General features: G+C 41.9%; 1 pseudogene; it reads left to right on the plus strand.

Moving 5' to 3' along the window:
- LOC101591924 overlaps window positions 1-10,419 on the plus strand; it is a 21,058-nt pseudogene extending 10,639 nt beyond the window's left edge.
- The last annotated feature ends 7,894 nt before the right edge of the window (window positions 10,420-18,313 follow it).

Genomic DNA, 18,313 nt, shown 5'->3' on the forward strand with positions numbered 1-18,313 from the left:
CAAAACTAACCTGCAGGAATAGAAGAGAATAGTAGCACGAGAGGGCAGAGGCAGAGAGACTGCCATGAAGGCCATGCAGAGGTGGTGGGAACGTACCTCACCTTAGTGCTGGTAGTCATTACAGACACAACCGCCACTTGACAAATGCAGACATTTGTCAAAATCTATCAAACTCTGCATGTAGAATGAGTGTATTTTACCATAAATTATACTACAGTAAAGTCATTCGATAAAGAAAAAAACTGGTAATATGCAATCACATATCCAATCTTGCATAACTCTGTTAATCTAAGCAACAGATTTGATGACAAAAATAGATAATATATCAATCAATGTTACTCAGCTATTCTTGTTTTGAAAATCTATAACATGCATTGTTGTATGTTACCTTGTTTCTGTGTTTGGTTTTTGTTTTTCTGACTTTTGTTTTTACTCTTCAAAATACAAGAACTCATAATAAAAAAGACGAATCCAATTAGCCTGTGCTGCTGAGGGGAAAAATAGAAATCGGAGGGTTTGGGGACACAGCGCTTCTCACAGAAGCCTCCAGTTATTGCTAAGTGTAGATAAAACAGCTTCAGAAGAAACACTTGACGATGTGGGCAGGGGATAGAAAATGTGGTTCAAACACTTAGAGCTGACAGACTGGGATGCCTTGCTGAGAGAAAGCCACTGGGCTTGGGTACCAGGGCTTTCCAGGACACCAGGGAGTGGAAGGGTGAGCATCTATGGAAAGCCCAGAGCAAAGGCAGAATATTTTTCTAATTTTTTGTTCATTTTAATGAGACAAAAATAGCAATGAAACAGTTTCAAAACAGGTTGGTAGGACAGTTACAATAATTAATACACTACATATTGTTGTCATCATGGTAGTTATTCAGAGGACAAGATGCACACACGATATCTTGTCTAAACAATATTAGTATAAACCTTTCTTCTTACTGAATAGAAGGTAGCTGTATATCTGTACTATTTTATACATACATATATTTTTCACTACAAAGTAGTGCTTTATTTATACTCCCCTTTTTCACTTTGTTTTGCCAGAAATGGGTGTTCTATTGTCATTAGAGAAGCTGTATTTGGAGAAGTCAAAGGCAGAATCTTTTTTCTAAAATTTATTTATTTATGTGTGTGTGCGTGTGTGTGTGTGTGTGTGGCCAGCTCAGCCCACCAGGGGGCAGGGCTGGCTGGCATGTGGTGCTGGGGGATTGAACCTTGGTCCCTGTGCTTTTCTAAGCTTGTTCTAAGTAGGTGCTTTAGACCACTGAGCCATATCACCAGCCCCAAAAAAGGCAGAATCTTAACCACAAATGTTCTCAGCTGTTTATAACTGCTTATAACTCTGTTTTAGCGGTAGGAAATGGAAAGCTGAGGAAGAACAAACTCAGCTAATGTGTTCCCAGAACTGGAATTTAAATAGAAACCATGGGGATCTCTTCTTCTGACTCCCAATACACGCCAAGAGTCACAGTCTGTCCATACAGCACAAGAGGTCTTAGTCCTTCCCTGATGTGTTAAATACATCATGTCTTTCAGAGGGTATTATATTGTCCCAAAGGCAAGCCAGTCACTTCCTGAGGGCACCAGAGCCACACAGGTTAGCCTACATAACCAGGAAGGCCTTCAGTGTGTAGTCAGGGCTAGTGTGACCCACACCCTGCAGGTGTAGACTTTCCTCAGAAGGAGAACTCCAGAGAGAGGGCATCAACAGGACACCTGACAGAGGAGCTTCCTGGACATCCACCCTCATCTCTACAGGCCCATGAGAGTGTGAGCATTGCCGGCTTCATCCAGGGGTTACTAAGGAATCCTATGGGATGTATTTCTCCCAGCCACTTTGCATAGTGTGGTCAGCAGAAGTGACCAGCTGAGGGACTGGAAAGTCCTTTGTGTGGGAGGCTCAGTAACTCCAGGCCTCCAATCCTATTGCAAGTGGGTCTCCAGGTTCCTCTCCCCATGCCTCTGCTGAGCTAAGCACCTAATTCTTCTTACCCCACCTATTTCCCATAAGTCTCCTGCTATGCCCCTGACGTGGGACTTCCTCTCATAACCGGGTTGCCTAGTTACTCGCGCCTTTTAGCCACAGACGGCATTTCCCTATGCCTCCACTATATATACCCAGCACCTACCCTGAATAAATGAGACTTGATCAGAATCCCGTCTTGTCTCCATTTCTCACGTCTCCTGTCCTTTGTCCCCTCCTCAATTCCCCGCTCCTCTCCCAGGTGACCTTCGTTGACTGACCCACTGGCTCGGGACCAGTGGGGCCCAACTGTGGGACACCTGGTACGGAGGATTCAGTGACGGAGCCGTCCAAGAGAGCCAGCAAGAGAGAAAGTAAAAGAGGCCCACGCCACAGTTGCCTGCTGCGGTGTCTGAACCTCGGTAAGTGGAAGGCACCCCCTTTCCCTTTTCCTTCAGCAATGGGACAGACATTAAGTGAACATGAGATATTTGTAGAAAGCACGAGTAAAGCATTAAAGGAGTGAGGAGTAAAGGTTAAAATTAAGGATTTGTGTCAATATTTTGAATATATTAAGCAAGTTTGCCCATGGTTCCCTATTGAAGGAACTATTGATAAGAGGCGATAGAAGAGGGTTGGTGATTCACTTAAGGATTATTATGAGACTTTTGGACCTGAAAAAGGTCCCAGTTATGGCCATTACCTACTGGAATTTAATTGATGAAATCTTATCCCAGAGACACTGTGACCCGGTTGTTGCTAATGTGATTAAAAAAAAAAAAGGTGAAAATATACTACAAGGACAAAAAGGTAAAACCCATCATAAAGGACAAAGAACCCCCTAAGGGTGTGTGCCCTCCTGTAAGGGAACAGAATCTTGAAATCGAAACCAGGAAGCCAGAGCTGCCAAATTTAAAATTAGAGCCTGAGGAGAAAATTAACCCCTTTGATTTAGAAGGATACGCTCAAAGTTAAAAAAATATATCCCGAACTACCAAAACCTCTTCAAGTTGAAGCCGATTATAATGAAGTTGATTGGGACAAACTGGTGGAGGAAGCTGCTCGGTATCAGAGCCGAGACGGGCCGCCCAAGGTTCAGCGCCCTCCGCCGTATAGCACTGATCCCAGCGCGCCTCCTTTGGCTTGTTCAGCTTCTGACCCCAGAAAGGAATTAAAAGGCAAAACTGAACTTCTCAAAGAACAGATAAAATTAGAGAAAAAGCACCAAGACCTCATAATCCAATTAGAAAGATTAAAATCAGGAAAACCCCCAAAATAAAAATATAACCGGACCAAAGACCCCTGTGTTCAAAGGCCACCCGTGAGGGGCGCTACCCCCAAAAGCTTCCTCCTGTTAGACCCACCCATAGATCTAGATAAGGCAGAGGTATTTCCGGTGTCAGAAACAACAGGCGCTCAAGGACAGATTTGGCGCCACTACACTAATTTTGATTTTAAAGTACTCAAGGAACTAAAAGTGGCGGTAGCCCAATACGGAGCTACGGATCCATACACCACAGCCATTTTAGAAACTGTGGCTGACAATTAGCCTACTCCCGAGGACTGGCAGGCATTAGCCAGAGCCACCCTCTCCAGGGGGGGATTATCTCCTATGGAATTCTTCCTGTATACAAGGAAGCTTCCACAATGATAGCTTCACTGTGGATGTTGGATTTGTTACCTTCACCAGCTGCAATCAAATATTTAACTACAGTAGCCCTATTTGCCAAAAAAAGGGACATGTGTTTGTATGTGGGGGAAGTTTAGCCTTCACATATTTACCTACCAACTGGACAGGACTGTGTGTCATGGCAATTGTATTGCCCGATATAGATGTCATCTCTGGTAATGATCCTGTGCCCCTTCCCAGTTTAGATTATGCTATGGGCTGCACAAAGAGGGCAGTCCAGTTCATCCCTTTATTAGTGGGGCTAGGAGTCACGGCGGCCATGGGGACAGGCACAGCAGGATTGGGAGTAGCAGTACATTCTTATAGTAAATTATCTAATCAGCTGATTGATGATGTTCAAACACTGTCTGGTACTATCCAAGATATCCAAGACCAGATAGATTCATTAGCAGAAGTAGTCTTGCAAAATAGGAGGGGCTTAGACCTTCTAACAGCAGAGCAGGGAGGGATCTGCTTGGCTTTACAGGAATGCTGCTGCTTCTATGCAAACATGTCAGGTATTTTTCGAGATAAAATAAGGAGACTTCAAGAAGATCTTACTAAAAGGAGAAAAGAGCTATTTGAAAACACTTTCTGGAGCGCATGGAATGGAGTACTACCCTACCTTCTCCCCCTATTGGGACCCTTGATTGGACTATTAATATTTTTTTCAATAGAACCCTGTCTTTTAAGTAGGCTGATGACTTTCGTTAAACAACAATTGGATGCCATTGAAATGCAACAGATACAGGTCCATGATCACAGGCTTGAGATGGCTGAAAGGAAAAACTGCACTGGAATACAACCAGCTTATGATGATGAAGGTCCGGAGACCTCTTAGTTCTCCCACCCTTGGTGAGATGGTCAGGCTAGCCAGAGATGGGTAATGAGGGGCATACACAAGACACCAGTCACCGCCTAAGACAGGAACGGGACCATGTGCCGTCCTGGTCTCCTATGACGGGTAAGGTTTGAGTTGGGTCTGTGTAGAGGACACCTCGACCTAAGACAGGCACTGCCCCCTCAAGAGAATCAGCCGTCTAAAAAGCCATATTTTATATACACATATAAATGTAAAGGGGGAACTGTGGGAGGCTCAATAACTCCAGGCCTCCAATCCTATTGCAAGTGGGTTTCCAGGTTCCTCTCCCCTGCCTCTGCTGAGCTAAGCTCCTAATTCTTCTTACTCCCACTATTTCCCATAAGTCTCCTGCTATGCCCCGGAGGTGGGACTTCCTGTCGTAGCCCGGTTGCCTAGTTACTCACACCTTTTACCCGCTGACGTCATTTCCCTATGCCTCCACTATATATACCCAGCACCTACCCTGAATAAACGAGACTTGATCAGAATCCTGTCTTGTCTCCATTTCTCGTGTCTCCTGTCCTTTGTCCCCTCCTCAATTCCCCACTCCTCTCACAGATGACCTTCATTGACTGACCCGCTGGCTCAGGACACCTTTGAGCCAGCTCCTATGCTTTGCTTTCCATGGGCTATGTCTGTCAAATGCTTGGTCCATATTGCTCTGCATAGTGGAAACCACTGTCTTCAGCTCACTGGTGTCTGAAAATACAAGCTTCACAGCAGCAACTGTGGCATTTCTTCCCATGACCAGAAATAATCCAGCCATGGGTTGATACAAGTTTGCATTTCTTGTGTGCATTTATGCCAGACATTATATCCATTCCATGCAGAGAAAAAAGGCATGTGGGGACCTGTTGAAAAATATTCTAGCAATAGTTAGCACATCTTCATACATCTCTGCACCTGAAAACAGTCCAGTATAAACTTGAAGACAGAGCATCCCCCCAAGCAAGAGCAATTGGTGAACAGAAAGAGCCTGCTTTCTCAACAGACAGAATGAGCCCACTCTGCATCCTAACTGTCTTGCTTACCTTCCTCTCCATGCACAGACAAAATCCCTGAAACCCAAATTAAGGAAAGCAAGGTTGATTTAGCTCACAGTCAGGAGAGGATTCAGTGATTGATCAGTGGCTCCAAAGCAGCGTGGCATGGCACAGGGGCACCAGTACAAGGCCACATGACAGCAGAAACACCAAGAGCAAAGGGAGGACAAGCCACTTTCCTTCCTCATGCTGTAAGCTGGCTGCCTGGACATGGGGGTAGTACAGCACTCAGGAGCCCTGGCTCTGTGTGAATCACTTGGCTAAACCTGTAAACCTGCCAAGGTGACACAGTGGTCATCATCCTAGAGCAGTTAGGATAGGTTGTCTTCACCCCAGCATGGGGACCTGCTGAGATACTTAGTTAAGCTTCTAGACTCCTCTAGTGGAGGCAGTGTACCAAACACAGCACTCACCATCACCCATGTCCCACGTGCTCCTGGGAAATGGGACCATGAACCTGCTTCCTCATGACACTGCTGTGCTTCCCGCAAGGCCTCACTTTGACCTTCACACCGCCCATACACACTGAACACAGTGACAGAGGAGAGGCATTTGGGAAGATACAAGAGATGCTGCCTTGTACATATGTTGATATCCTCGGTTTCCCCCAGATCCCAAGGCCTTAGCCTCCAAGAGTGGCTCTACACAGTGAGGTCGCCGCTGCCAGACCTTTGGCATGACCGCACCGTCACTGACCAAGGACCGTGATTCCACACGTGATCACATCTGACCTGACCAGAGCAGCTCCACCTCTGCTGACTGTCTATCTTCTGAAATGCTTCTCTGTAAAGGCCTGACACAGCGGCTTGGAAACCTGGCAGAGAATGCGTGTAGTTCACCATGGGTTCCCTTGTATGAGCATGAGCACATACCAGCAGTGGTGGCGTCACAGAGACTGGGACCTAAAACTTCTCTGACCTGGTTCAGGGTGTAAATCCTTCTATGGAGCTGATTTTCAGAGTTTCCCTTTGAGTGTAGGCTCCCCACACCTTCAGAATCTACATGAGCAAAACCTGAAATTTCAATGGAGATCAGGAGGGAGAAGGCATATGATGGGGGGAGACAACACACTATAACTTCAGATATTCAGTGGCCCTCAGTCACCACCCCATTGCAGAGGTCAGAAACTCTGGTTTGTGTCAAGTCTACTGTGGGTATCACGCATATCAGTTTTCACTGTGGGGGAAGTAACAGGGCCCTGCACCTTCTGAGCATTTTAAGTGACCTGACCCGCTCTCAGCATCAGCCAGAGTGAACTTCATGGTCTTTAATGCCAGCTCCTCAGTGGATCTTGTGCCAGAAGAGAAGCAGGTATCCAGTGAGATCAAACTAGAAATCTGTTTGAGAATAACCTAGAAAATATTGCACATCTCTCCTTAGCATTCTTTCATTCACATTCCCATTATCAGATGAGGGGCACTGAGTTTCCGTGAAGGAATCACCACCCAGAAGTGAATGCACTCTCTATCAATCAAGGGAGAGCAGAAACCCCTGCAGTACATTCAAAAGAAATCCTTAGGCCCCTGCATAGGCACAGATACTGATGAGAGCTGGACATAATGAGTTCTGCCTGTGGGGAACGGCTGGTATCAAGGTGATTTTACCTAGGGTCAGGGCAAGGTGCGGCTCAGAAGACGGACAAACCTGCATCACGAGCTGCTTCTGCCTTTGCAAGAAGATTGGAGATATGGAAATGTAGTAGAAACCAATCAGGAATCTTCCTGGTTTTAGGAAAAGAAAACACCTATGAAGATGACATTGCGGCAGAGTGTAAAGAGCTTACCCAAGGTAGGGCTGCGATGGTAGGGGACGTGAGACCCACCACCAGAATGCTCTTCTCCAAGGTGTGGATTCAAGAAGTGAGACTTCGGCCTGCAGGAACTCCTGTGCTCTGGGATCTTCACACATTGATCACATGTCACTCTCAGTGTAGTCAGCACCCCAGGTGTGATCTGCTTGTACCCATGTGGGGGCAGAGGATAACGATGAAGGGCAGAAGAGCGATGGGACCTTGAGGCTCATCCTGCAGAGTGAGGGAAACAACGTGCAGTTCCAGCTCTTTCTGTTTGTTGGTGAACTGGCTGCAGGGACCTGAAGAGGAAGGTACTAAAGGGAGAGTTCCCTAAATGATAGTTCAGAGCCTGCCTTTGGCTTCACAGCTCTTATGGAATAAACACCCCACTCAAGCTCCACCGTGACTTGGTGCACACCTCCCATTCGTCATCCTCTGTTGATAGATGTGAATGCATCTAATTACTGTACCTTCACACTTTTAAATTACAGCAAAAACGAGCCCCAAGTAGCATTTCCACTATCCAAAAATTCCTGAAGTTTATCCACACAGTCTGTTTCACTACATCTAAGTGCCATCTGGCGCTGCAAGTTTCCAAACAAGAGAAGAATCTGTTAAAATCAGGACAGGAAATCATTACCATATCAAGACCTATGTAATAGTGCAGAAATGAGGTCCTGAGCTGTGTAGAATTGTTACCCACAGGCTGGAAAAGAACACAAATGCTGACCAGAGAGAGGCCCATTGCCCTGTGAGCAGAGCAGAGGTTGTCCGAGGTGGTTATCATGGATTAGCAGCGCTCATCACAGACCTTGGATGCAACAGTAACGTGAGGGCCTGGGGGAGAGACTACTGTACACATTGTCCCCGAGTCACCTCTGCAACAGGTTACGGTGCACAGCATCAGGGGAAGCCTGTGTGAGCAGTCAGGAGTGAAAGACACTGGATCACAGGGATGGTGATGCTCACACTGGGACATCGGGCAGCCCTGGGCCTCAGACTGACTCGATGCCAATGACTACATTATGGTGTCTTAACTCAAGACTGCCATAAAACATTTATTCTAAAAAATATGCTTAGGATACATTTTAAAATTTATGACAAAAATTTACTTTCATACAATCACAGAATAATTTTAAAGGCCTTTAGTCTGATGTCTGTTTCTTCCATGGTAAATTGAAATGTAATGAAAATGAATGAAGTACACTAGGCTAGATTTGTATTGGACATCATGAGGAGGAATGTCAAGCATTAAACGCTCAGTAGGTCCAGTCTTGCCTAAAAAGGGCAATTAAGTGATATTCACAGTTACCTAAAGGTATAAGTTCCAAACAGGAAAATCCACTTCTGATATATGCAAGGCAATTCATTCACCTGAGCAATACTTACAGTGTGAAGTCCAAAACAACATTAAATAAGTCAAAATAACATTAATATCATGAAGGGAAAATTTTTATATTCTTTTTTTTTTTTAAACCAGGGATTGAACTCAGGTCCTTGCACTTGCCAGGGAAGCACTTCTTCTTACTGAGCCATCTCCCCGGCCTTTATATTTGTGTTTTAAATGCAACAAATAACAATATTTAACAAATGACTGCATTCACAATTTCTAAAGTGAAAAGACACCAAATTTTATTGGCAGCATAGAGAAGGCATCAGGGTAACACCTGGTTGACATAGCCACAAGGTACACCAGAGTCAAAACAATGTCAGTGCTACTGAGGACCAGGCAAGGCATTGCTTAAACAGCTCAGAGCCTGCCAGTACCCCTAAATCTTCAATTCCATGTTGCCATCACCCGGCTTTAAAAAAATAGCATATGATAAAATATATTTGAATTTTCTTTGAGGTAGGGTCTCATTATATAGTTCAGGCTGGCCTGAATTGCACTATATAGCCCAATTTAACTTCAAATTTATGGTGATCCTCCTGCCTCAGCCTCCTGACTATTAGAGTTGTAGGTGGCCACCAACAAGCATATTATACATGGCAAATTTGGACTTTATTTGACTGGCACAGGATTCCTTAAGTGCAGGTCTGGTAAGGCATGAGGATCTGGGGATTGAACCATGATATCCTGAGACTGACTGCCTTTGCTTAAGCAGGCACTTAAACAACTGAGCTAATAGGCAGGCCCCCTTACATGGCAAATTTAAGGAAGCAAATTACAACATATGCAAATGCATGTTGTTAAAGAAATGTAAAACAACACTGAGAGGCAACTAGTAAAAGAAAATGATCTAAGTGAGGTTTTGGGAAACCTGCAAGGAGGTACTGAGGAACCAGCTCTCTGCACTGAGCTTCTGCAGTACCCAGCAGGCAGATACAGCGGTGACATTTTACAAGACAGCTAAGTCCTGGCAGCAAGAATACTGAAAGCAAAGCCAGCTTGCCTTTTGAAAACATCTGGGCCTGTTGGAGAAAAGGAAAGATTACCAACTTCTTTCAGATAACTGTCATAAAAAACAAGAGCTCCTCAAAGCTCTTTGAAAGAAAGCTCTTGAAAAAAATCCAGATGAATTCTATGATAACATGACTCAGATTAAGCTCACGGATGGAGATCATGTTATTAAGAACAATACGGAAAAAGCAACTCCAGAACTGCTAAAGCTAGTGAGAACTCAGGAGGCCAAATATAGAGAAATGAAAAGGGTTGCCCAAGTTAGCAAAATTGAAAGGCTAATGTCACAGCTCCATCTGCTGGATTTCCAGGGAAAGCAACAGTCTAAACATGCGTTCCCTTTTGATACCAAAAAAGAAGTTGAGCGGTTTGATATTGCCACTCATCTGCAGGCGGCCCCAGAACTAGCTGGCAGAGTCTTTAACACACCCAAGCTAGAGATCTTGCAGAAGGAAAGAGTGAAAGGAGTTACCCATCAGACTTGATTTAATCAGATAGCTAAAGAAAGACAAAAGCAATATAACGGCCTGACACAGTGGATTGAATGAGAGAAGAAATTATTCGTGATTGCACAGAAAATTCAAACAAGAAAGGACCTTATGGATAAAATTCAGAAGGTGAAGGTGAAACAAGAAACAGTGAATGCCCCAGTCATTTACAAGTTTCAGAGTCGACAGAAACACTGAAGTGTTCTAGATCAGCTTTATCATTTGTATCAAAAATAATTCAATTTTTAGTAATAACTTCAAATTCCATTAGCTCACATGAGATCAGGCACATTGATGATGGTATGGCCATAGACCTATGGCATGGCTTTCCTGTTTATAACCAGGAGTTATTACTGATACCTTGCTGTGAGCAATGTTAGAGCCCTTTCCCCGTGTCATTGTTTTTGGTTTGTCAAATCTGTCTTTTTTCTATACAGTACTTACATTTGTTCACTATGAAAGTTATGTATCATTGCAACAAAGTAGCAAGTTGATGAATTCATTTCTAATTTTTATTTATTTTATTTTGGTAGACCCAGGGATTGAACTCAGACCCTCATGCTTGCCAGGCAAGCACTTATTCTACTGAGCTATCTCTCCAGTTCCTTTAATTTTAATACTAATTCAAGAACAAGAAATAATTATTGGGTACTAGGAGATGAAACTTCTGCAGTGAACAGTTAGGAGCACTCTGTTTCACTTCATTTTACAAAGTTGTACACTAGTTTTTATATTTCTGTGTTTTGTAGCTATAATTTTAATAAACAATTTTATATCCCCCAAAAGGACAATCATCTATAATAACTTCATAAACTTCCTCACTGACCCTTGTGGGAGCTTCACTGAGCTGCCCCACACCCACCATGGCAGTAGCTCGCAGAGCTACAGCCCTCTCTGGCTCACATCACTGCGGGATTCTTTGCGAGTCCGAGCATCCCACCCCACACTCATGGGAAACATGGAGCTTCGGCCCTGCTCCTGACTGACACAGAAGGCAGGCTGAGCCCGGGAGTGCTAAGGGAACTTGGAGAGACCTGCCCTGTCCCACTCTGGGACATTTCCTAAGCAAATGTAAATTAAATAGCATACTCCAGAAAAATCAATTAGCTAGGTGAAATTGAAAAATTAGACACTAGGGTAGGGGATAGAGCTCAGCGTATTAGCACCTACTTGGCAAGTACAAGGTCCTGATTTAATTCCTTGTACCAAATAACAACAAAAACAATAAAGCATTTAAATAGTTTTGACAATTAAATGATAATCATAATGCAACATACTGGAACTTATGGGACACAATGAAAGCTGTCCTAAGAGGGAAATTAATAGCAGTGAACACTCATTTCAGGGAAACTGACTATGTACAAATATACAGCACAATTGCGAACCTGAAACATCTAGATAAGAAGATCAGGCTAAGCCAAAATCTTATACAATGGAGGAAATTTTAAACATCAGAGTAGAAATTAGCACATTGGAGACTTAAAAACAACAACAAAGAATCAATGAATCAAAGAGTTGGTTCTTTGAAAGATTAAATGAAATTGGAAAACCCTTAGCCAACCTTATCAAAAAAACTAGGGTCTGAGGAGATGGCTCAGTAGAATAAGCGCTTCCCTGGCAAGCGCAAGGGTCTGAGTTCAAGCTCCGGTTCAAGAATCAAATCCCCACCAACTGGAATGAAAAGGGTGAAATCAGAACAAATCCTGAAGAAATCCAAAAGATCATCTGTGCTATTTTCACAACTTGTACTGCAAGAAGATGGAAAATGGATTATTGGACATATTCCTGGCTCCATATGCATTACCAAAGGGAATCAAGAAGATATAAAACTCCTAGACAAACCAATTGCCAATCAATGAAATTAAAGATGTAATTACAAATCCAGCACCAGAGCAAAGCCCAGGCCTGGATGGATTCACTCCTGAATTCTTCAAGAAATTTAGAGAACACATAATATCACCACCTCCTAAATTAAATAATGGAATTGAGACACAGGTGGTGGGAGTTTGATTCCCGTGGCCTGCTGTGATGGCCTCGCCCCCAGGGCACACTGAGACAGCAATTGAGACTTTGCGTGTTGGCGTGCACCTTTAATCTCAGCACTTGAGAGGCAGTAAACAGGAAGATTACTACAAATGCAATCAAACATGTTCATTGGAAGAAAGATAGCTTCTTTAATAATGCTCAAAAAACTGGCTTTCCACATGCCAGACCCAAGCCCATCACCATGTACTAAACTGAAGTCAAAATGGATGAAGATTTTAATATTTTAACAGAAACACTAAATGTACTGTGAAAGAAAATAGGTAGAAATATTGACGGCATAGGGGTAGGTTAGAGAGTTCCAGAACAAACACTGAGTGCATGGGAACTACTTCAAAGAGTCAACAACTGAAATCTCAGATAGTTCTCAAAACTATCTGCATGTCAAAATAAATGACCAACAGAGTACAAAGAAAACCCATGAAATAGGAAAAAAGTTTGCCAACTGTCCCGCAGACAGAAGACTTCTATTTAGAACATACAAAGAATTTTAAAAGATATGTCTGTCACCAAACTTCAAAGGCCCAGGTACAAAATGCACACCTGAGATGCATGCACACTTCTCAGACGATGAAATACAAAAGGAAAATAAATATATCAAAAAATGCACAGCCCCATTGGTCATTTCAGAACTGCAATTTAAAACAACACTGAGATTCCATCTCACCCCAGAAATACTGGCTATCATCAAGAAGTCAACCAATAACTAATACTGGGGAGACTGGGGGAAAACGGACCCATTCTCCACTGTTGGTGGGAGTGTAGTCTGGTGCAGCCTCTAGGGAAATCAGCATGGAGATTCATCAAAACACTAACACTTGAGATCCCATTCACCCCAGCTATTCCCCGCCTGGATATTTTTCCAGAAGAACTAGAAACATTGTACCATAGCAATATGTGCGCATCCATGTTTATAGTAGCACGATTTCTCATAGCTAAATCTTCAACACAGTGTAAATGCCAGTTGCCTGAGGAACGGATAAAAAAGATGTGACTTTTCATACAATGGAGTATGACTCTGCCATAAAGAAAGATAAACTTGAGACTTTTATAGGTAAATGGATTCAACCAGAGGATACACTCAGAAGTGAAATAAATCAATGCCATGTGTGCAAACATTTGACTTTCTCCCTTATATAAGAACCTGAAAGAGTAAATAAAACCTGAAAGTCACAACAGATATAATACAAAGGATAGTACAAAGGAAGGAAAGTGTTCCAAAGGAAAGAACAATTGGATGAGGGAAAGGAGAAAAAGGAAGGGGAAAAATCATATATATACGCTCATGCTATATATATATATATATATATATATATATATATATATAATAGCTAAAATTATTGTATTACTACATGTAAAGTTTTTTTGAATGGAAAACTTAATGCTTAAAATTTTTATTTGGATCAGTTTTACCAGTTATGTCTGGTAATCTGAGCAAAGACAATAACATGCAATATTACAACCACTGGTGAACAACTGTCTTATTTTTTGAAATTATATACGGTTTCTAATGTCTTATCCTTTATTTTATACTCTCTGTAAAATCAAACTTAAAAAGAACAAGTAATAGAGCATAGTGAAATTGAGAGTTTTTACATTTAGATATTTTGCAATGTTATATTATGTAATTGATGCTATAATAAGTATAAAGATATATATATATACTAATTGAATGCTGAACTTTTAAGGGTAGGACCCTAACTTTGATCTCTATCCTTATTATAAGGTCATGCAGATTAAATATAACAACTTAGGTAGTTGTTATAAAATGCTGTCTTAAGAAAATAAAATAAGGAAACTTAATGGAAGAAATGCAGGAAAGTTTCATGCAAATATAATGCATGTTGTGCGCATTATTTCTGATAATGCCTTCGATGAGCAACATATTGACAATTTATGAAACTTCAAGTAGGGACAAATATCAAATAAATTATGCACACAGACATATGAATAAGGAAAGAGCTACTATTTTTACACAATGAAGTATTAAGCCTTAAAAAATATACACTTGAGTCCTAGCCCAGGTCCGGTGAGTGTGTGGGAGAGCTTCCTGCTACCCTGCGCCAGTGGGACCTACTGGACCCAGCCCAGGCGCACCGTGTGTGAGACCCTCTTCCACCCCCTTGGGACGCCCCTCACCACTCCACAGCACCTCCCCCACCCCACCCGCTGAGTAGGGATTTCTGCCGTGTTCCAGGAACCCCCAGACCCAGTCCTACCTCAGGCCCGGTGAGTGTGTGGGAGAGCTTACAGCTACCCTGCGCCTGCAGGACCTACTGGTCCCAGTCGAGGCTCAGAGTGACTGAGACCCTCTTCCACCCTCTTGGGACGCGCACCACCACTCCACAGCACATCCTCCACCCCACCCACTGGTTTCTGCTGCCTTCCGGGAAACAGCCAGACCCAGTCTTAGCCCAGGCCCCGTGAGTGTGTGGGAGAGCTGCCTCTACCCCCTACTCCATCTTGTCCCCTCCAGACTCAGCTCAGGCCTGGATAACAGGCCTGGGTTGAAACCCTGCAGCTGCAATCCCTGCAGAGAGTGTAGGGGACAGAACCACCCAGCTAGTTAAGGAGCACAACTACTTGCCAGAGGGGTACAACAGGTTCACCCGCAAGGGCAGCAACAGGAAAGAGCTGAGCACAGCAGCCAGACCCAAGCCAGGCACAGCTGGATAAATCCAACCTTTGTAGATCTGCACCTGAACGTCAATAGTTATATGTAGCAGGGTAACCTAATAGGATGAAATGTCCATTTTAGTTAGCATACATCTCACACAAGTTTTGTTCATACTGGTTTGATATGAACCTATTATTATTTTTTTTTTTGCTCCTAATGCCTTTAGGGCAGCTTTGGCTGGCTTGAGTTGTGAGGATCAAACCACAGCAACCTCAGCCTGACTCCTTTTTTGAAGCAGCCACTTAAAGAACTGAGGTAAGGGGCAGGCCGCAGCTATGAACCTACAATAATTTTTTTTAAAAAAGCATGAATAAATATATGAAAAAATGCTTCACATCACTAGCCATCTGGAAAATGCAAATTAAAACAACAGTGGGATATCATCTCACCCCAGAAAGAATGGCTATCATAAAGAAATCACCCAACAGCAAATGTTGGAGAGGATGTGCGGAAAAAGGATCCCTTCTCCATTGCTGGTGGGAATGTAGACTGGTGCAACCATTATGGAAATCAGTGTGGAGCCTTCTTACAAAACTAGGACTGGAAATTCCATTTAAAGCAGCTATTCCCCTACTGGGAATTTTCCCAGAGGATCTGAAAACACCATATCATAGTGATATATGTGTGCCTAAGTTTATACAGGCAAAATTTGTGATAGCCAATTCTTGGAAACAATCAAGATGCCTGTCACCCAAGGAATGGATGAAAAAGATGTATTTTATGCAATGGAGGATTACTCAGTTATAAAGAATGATAAACTCGAAGCCTATGTATTTAAGTGGATGCCACTTGAAGATATACCTATAAGTGAAAAAAAACAGACACACATGTGTAAATATCATATATTTTCCATGGCATAAGAACACAAAAGAAGAAATGCAAATAGAAATGTATAATATAACTAAAAGTAAAGCAATAACTTGAGGACTAAACAATTAAGAGAAGGAAAGGAGAAGAGCTAGGAAACATGACAGTGGCAAGTCATACAGTTATATGTACAAGATGGGTAAGGCAATGATCCAGAGAATCTTCAGAAGATTTTTGAATCTAGTAGTTAATTGGAAGGATTCTCAACCTGACTAACTATATATACTGACACCTGTGAACTAAGCAACTGCAGTGAAGATGGCAATTTTTAATAATACGTTTATGTTCAGAGTGCCTGTCATTCTAGTCTTCTGAATACAGGCTGCTTGTTGTGACATGCCAGTTGTTGCTGTGCTGTCTCTCGAGTAGATGATTGTTCAAAAAGAAATAAATGGTGAATGAAGACAGGAGACAGGAAAAGGAATGTTGCAGGATTGTCCTGCTACAAGATTGTATATGGTTAGATTTCTGGAATTATGTGTAAATATAAGAAGTATATAATACTTTATTCCTATTTTTTAAATATATTTTAATTTTTTAAATATTTTTTCATTATATTCTGTAGGGACTTAAAGTTCAACATATCAATACTTGATGAAAAATACCTGTTCCATGTTATGCCTAAGATGTTTGATATTCAGACAGATAGTGACGTTAAGCTCAACAGCCTAGGTTGTATGGTAATAACAATGAGCTTCTTTTCTGGAGGGTTAACAACCTAAGTTAGAAGACCAAAATTAGAGAAAAAGGAGGGCTACAAGGAAAGCCAACATTTTGGCCCTAGCCATCCAAGGCCAATTAAAACTCAGGACATATGAGAACTTGTACTGTAACATCATGTAACTGAGTAGTGTCCCAAATTTTCTGATCAAGGAGATTATGGGGCCAAAGAGGAAAGTGATTGGTGATGTAGACTGTGCCTAAGCAGAGTCACATGGAGAGAAAACATTCTCTCAGGCTTTCACAGAGAGCACATTGGCCAAGCAATGGCCGTGACTCATCCACATGACTGACACTGACAAAGGATCTACAGTCTGAGGTACAGCGTCTCAGGATAAATCCTGAGGGGATTTCACTGACCTTATCATATCCAAAAGGTACAATTCTTGTTGCATAGATCTTGCTTTATCTTGGTCTTAACCATCCAGCAGAAAAGCATTAAAACGTAGTAGAAGAAGTAAAGCCATGTTGTTATGTTGAGCTGCAGGGGACTCAGATCAACAATTTCTGACATTTTCGGTGAAGTGGAAGACCCAATACTATTATGGACTACTGGACTCTTTTAGAATATTTTGCTGAGTTAACACACCTGTAATATTCAAATAACAGAACTTCACAAAAAAAAGGGCATACAGATTAATGTCCATTTTGTATGTGTGTATTCAAAATGCTTAGGATAGATATATAGTTACATTCTCTTAATGAATAGAGGGATTTATTCTAATAGTGTTTGTAAATAGGATATCATGTCCTCATCTTGTACAGCAATTAACCACTAGGAAGAATGTATGCAATGTGTTAATTATTGAATCTGTCCTACCAATTTGGTTTGAAACTGTTTCATTGCTATTTGTTTCTCCATAAAATTATGAGAAAAAAAAACTCATTTACTACAAATATGTACCAAAAGTAGGAGATCATGTTTTTTTTAATGTCCCTCTCTTATTGATATCTTGTTACCCACCATGTCTTTGGTGAACACACTTTATATGATCTATTTTTAATGTATTCATAATTATTTTATGTATGGTGTGTTTTGTGCATGGTGTATCCCAAAGAATGTCCCATATTGAGATGAAAAACCTGTGTCTGAACTGTTTTGTTGAGTATTCTGTACAAGTCTGTTATGTCTATTTAGTGTATAGCATTATACAGATCCTACAATTCCTTATTTATCTCCTGTCTGGGTCTGTAAATAAATGAAATTATGGTACTGAAGCTTCCAACTACTGTTGTGAATCTATCTTTGTCCCTCTTCAGTTGCAAGAGTTTGTTTCATATACTTTAAAACTCTGTCTTTTGTTATGTTAGTGCAACAGAAAATGTCTCCAAGCCACTATACTTGTTTCTAAGCTGCCCATATAAAAGTTCCTGGTGAAGTTTTGGTTGCTTCTGTCTCCTACAATCTGTGATCACTGTGATACATAGCTGGTCACTATGATGTATGTTGTATGAGCCAATCAAGAACAGCCAAGCACTCAACATCTGTATTTCCCCTTTGCAGTCCCATAAAAACTTCCTCCTTGAACCTTCAGGGCCTGGTATCTTAAATCAATCAATCAGTCAATCTGTCTCTGAATCCTGGGTGTCATTTCAGTATTTCTGTTTGAAATTGCCTCATGTCTAAAATAATTATAGGTTTTTGATGGTTTAAATTTTTATCGGTATATAACTTCCATGTTAATCTCTTAAACAATATCTCACCTTCTTATATCAGTTTTGCTACTTCCTTTGGTTACAGTGATAGTAAATCAATTTTGTGAACTTGACTAAAAAATGCCCAAC

This window comes from Octodon degus, unplaced genomic scaffold (genome assembly GCF_000260255.1).
Source record: "Octodon degus isolate 3935 unplaced genomic scaffold, OctDeg1.0 scaffold00433, whole genome shotgun sequence".
In the NCBI taxonomy this organism is placed as follows: Eukaryota; Metazoa; Chordata; class Mammalia; order Rodentia; family Octodontidae; genus Octodon; species Octodon degus.